Here is a 4,772-nt window from a genome sequence, read left to right as displayed (position 1 = left end):
AGAAAAAAATACAAAGCAAAAGTAGAATCCAATGACAAAATTTGCACGTGTGCTCTATATGCTACCAAAGCCCAGAAGGCTATATTATATACTTTTGCGTCCTTCGTGCGGGCACAACTTTCTCGATGCTGTCTCCTCTTTATTCAAGAAACGTCACATTTGCAACTTATTGATGGAGCAATAACAAAAAATTATTAACATCTTTCCGTTACAAATACGCTAATAAACTTTAATAATTGTGTTAAAATCTTACACTGTCATTCATAATAACGAATCATAGCAATGTCAAACGAGTGCTTTCGCACTGGCGCATGAACCACGACTTCAGCAGCTGAGCATCGGCTCGTGCTTAACATTTTTGGCAAAAGACTCAGGGGAAAAACCACAATTCCCTGCGATAAGGACCTTGACCCAGTAGGGAAACAAGCGGCGATAGTCCGGGACGACTTCCTTTTCGGACGAGATCATAGCATAGTCGTTGACCTCGGTGCTTCTCATATTCGTGAGTTGAAATGCATTCGTAATAACGCGCAAATTTCATAATAAATAAGTATATATGTGAAGAAAGTTGACGAGTGAGAAGATTCGGTATAATGGCTTTTTTGACGCAAGGAAACACGCGGGTTTTAACGTACTGTAAAGTAGAGATACTTTCGAGGATCAAAACAATCGAATCGAAGGTCGAGTTTTTGGTGGATATACCCAATTGCTTGAAGAAATATTTCAAGTTATTCGTTCAGAGGAACTAATCTTCGTCCTTCGCTGAGAAAAACATTGACTGATCTTCAATGTAAACATATTTCACCAGTTATGATTCATAAATGAATTATTGGGAATTATGTCAGTGAAAAACATGCACGAAAGGCTATAGAATTCCTAACAACGTGCCAATTTTGTAAATTCAGGGAGAAGCCAGCGAAAAAAGCTTCAAAACGTATAATATCTTTTTCATGTTATAAGGAAATACCTGATGATTCCATGGAATTCCTAAGTTACTCATGGGGGTATTTCAAAACAAGAAAAAAATTAAGTCACATTTTCAAGGAATATTCCACATTTAATTGCTGCATAAATCTTTAGACCTCACTTGCATCTGAACACTTACCCAGAGAATTTTAATCTGCGCAGCATTTGAAATACTTCCTAAGTCTATATTGCCAGTAGCATTTGAACTCTTGAGTCGAGCTTGGTCAGTTAACAAGTTAGGCAAGTCTTAAGTAACCGCACTGGATCGTGGCGCTAGTCCGACATGAAACTTTTATGGCTATTGGCGCAGTTGTCGTTTCCATAATGACTGCTTTTCGTCTTGTATAGTTTTTTGATTGAGTTGCTGCTTTGTTTTTTTTATTCCGTTTACAAAAAATTAAATGAAAGTGAAAATTTAAAAACTTTTATACGGGCACAATAATTTGCATCAAACTGTTAATTTAAAACGTGTGTAAATGTCAATGTACATTTCAATATTTTCACCTTTTTTAGTCACGCATTCATACGCGAATCTTTTAGCAACATATTGAGCTCTGATAATTCTGTAATAACAGAGTCTCGAGGGAAAACTGTTCAACAACTGCAATTTTCAGTTTTGCGTCACTGAATGGGCGGGGGACAAAAATTATCGGTTGTCACAGGACGGCATTAAATAAAAAAAAATGAGAATGAAGAAGTGATATGCAATTTACGAGAGTATACTTCTTACGTACACAAGTCAATAAAACAAGTTTACTCGAGTGTTTTCCTACAATTAATGATATTTTATACATTACTTTTTAGCGTTATATTATACATATTAAAGTTATGTTTATTATTTAGACAGGCTTATTAAAAGTTTATATAATATCGTGACGATAAGTATCAAAGTTTTATTTCATAAATATGAAAAATATAATTAAATGCAAAGTCCATTTGCTATAAAGTAAATAAGAAAAGTAGTGTGTTACAAAAATTAATTAAAATATACAAACATTTAAACTCTCTCTCTCTCTCTCTTTCTCCAATTCGTCGAGACAAAAGCTGCATATTTCAATTATGCATTAAAATTTATATTAATTACAAACTGCCTATATACCTAAGCTAAGATAACGAGATGTATTCTAATAATAACTAAAATTAGACTCCGTGGATTATTTCCTCTGAAAAATAACGTGTATTGCAAATTTTGAAGTTTGACCTATAAGGTCGCAGCCGAGGACTCGATGTCCCGCTGTAATATAAGAGTGCTTGTACACGAAGTAGTGTAGCAAAATGATAGATAATGAAATGTCTAGTTTTTTTCTTTTTCTATAAAAATGTCGATTCTCCGCGCATTGTTAATACTTTGTAGATATATTTGATAAAATCTCTATTGGCATTGAAGATGATTAAGATGATATTTATACCACTCTAATCTCAAAATCACAACTTTAATGTGAATTTTCTGCTCTCGTAGTATAAAATATCGTATGTAACTTGTACATAAAGACTGATAAATTAATTAAGCCTTCGGCTCGTGCTGTAAACTCTCGTTTTGAAAATGCAGTCTTTCTGTACCCGTTGCATAATATACTATTTATACACCCAAAGAAATGCCCTCTTGGATCAAGAGGAAATAATCTTAATTTAGGACCCAAAATTAAAATCATTTTGAAGTAAAGGGATTCCGTTTGATTCAAATGGATTCTTTTTGATTCAATAGGAATCCTTTTGCCTCAAAATTTTTTCCATTTGAATAAAACGGAATCCCTTTACTTCAAAATGATTTTAATTTTGGGTCCTAAATTAAGATTATTTCCTCTTGATCCAAGAGGACATTTTGGGGGGGGGGGTATCGAAATTGATAATAAAATAATAAAGATATTATACTAACAAGAGGAGACACGCAGATAGCTAAATTAATTTCAAACTTTTTCAGCTATCAAATTATACACGTATTCAAAAAATACCAGTTTCATCTGCAAGATTTGAATATATTAAAAGTTATAGGTGTTGATTTTTTTTTTGCTTTCTAAAAGAATTGTATCTGCATTTTATTATGAAGTTTTTTTGTACACCAAAGATCCCATAATTTTTAAACGTTTATTAGTATACCAGATTTAATGTAGAATCAAAATTAAAAGAGTATATCATATATTATAATAAAAACAGTGCCAAGCTATCATAATGATTCTCAATGCGTATACAATGTGGCTTGTATCGATAGGAATCTCTGAAAATCTCTGAGTTACACATCAGTTCTTTAGAATACTAGGAATGAAGGCGCGTTTCGCGCGCTCCTTATTCTATCTATGTCTAATAACCCTGGTAGAAAAAACACCATAAGTTTTGGGTACACTAATTTCTGCTAATATTTTTACCATATTACCTACCATATGTTACCATATTCTGTAATACTTTTAATATAAATATATTAACAACGCTCAAAGTCGTTGTCGTTAAGGTCTGAGAAGTGAATTTGAAGGAAAGTTCAGTAGAAGAGTCAGTGAGTATAAGCCTATCATTACAACGCTATTCATTTGCATTGTAAAAAAGCTAGACAATTGAAATTTTACACAGATACTTGATATGTTATCTATAGAAACATGTAATCCAGATGATTTTAATTTAACTGTTTTCATTCATATTTTCACATTGAGGCCCATGTGAATTTTTTAATTTGGCGGGTTACATTTTGCTTATAGACAATTACGCAGTAAATACTATCTCTAGCACATTGTATTTCTGGTTTCCAGTGTATTTTTACATGAAGAAAGTGACAAATATTTTGCCTTTCTTGTCAAGAGAATTACATTAATAAGAATTTTAACTCTTAACAGTCGTGAGAGATTTTGAGATCGATGCCTACTTTTCTATTTTTGCATTTGCTCTCATTCGAAAACTAACAGATCTAGAGAGCTCATATTTTACATATAGATTTCTTTTGTGTCAATGAAACAATATACAAAGTTGAATTAACCTTAACTGAAATACTTTTGATTTAGATTCCGACACTGATGTGAATAACTTATACGACTAAATAATTATCATGGGTGTTGAAGTCGAAATTAAAAGTATTCCAGTTAAGGTCAATTTAACTTTAAATATTTTCACAATCAAAACAGAAATCTATACGCAAAAAATGAGCTCTCTAGAAATTAGTTTTCAAATGAGAGCAAATGCAATGCAATGGAAAAACCTCAAAATCTCTCACAACTGTTAAAAGTAAATATTCTCATTAATGCCTTGACAAAAAAGCCAAAATATTTATCATTTTCTCCAGGTAAAAATACACTGGAAACCAGAAATACAATGTGCTAGAGATAGTAGTTACTGCGTAACTGTCTATAAGCAAAATGTGAGCCGCTAAATTAAAAAATTCACATTGGCGTTGGTGTGAAAATATGAAAGAAAACAGTTCAATCAAAATCATCTAGATTACATATTTCTAGGTAACATAGTAAGTGGCTGTGTCAAATTTTAGTTGTCTAGCCTTTTTAAAATTTAAAGGGCATTGTAGTGATAAACTCAAACTCACTGACTCGGATACTGAACTTTTCTTTAAATTCACTTCTAAACCTCACCGTGGTCGACTTTGGGCACGGAGACACAATATATCTTTATACTTTTTATTCTTTTAATTGCACTTCTCACTTATATTAAAAAAAAACTAAATAACATACACACACACACACACACACACACACACACATTATTACCTACTTCAAATAGGATTAAGGTGACACTTTTCAATACACATGTTTCAATAATACACTTTTGGTAATGATTAATTTATCAAGATTTCTTGCTGGTAATATTGCATA

Source organism: Nasonia vitripennis, chromosome 4 (genome assembly GCF_009193385.2).
Source record: "Nasonia vitripennis strain AsymCx chromosome 4, Nvit_psr_1.1, whole genome shotgun sequence".
Taxonomy (NCBI): Eukaryota; Metazoa; Arthropoda; class Insecta; order Hymenoptera; family Pteromalidae; genus Nasonia; species Nasonia vitripennis.
This window is presented reverse-complemented; position numbering follows the sequence as displayed.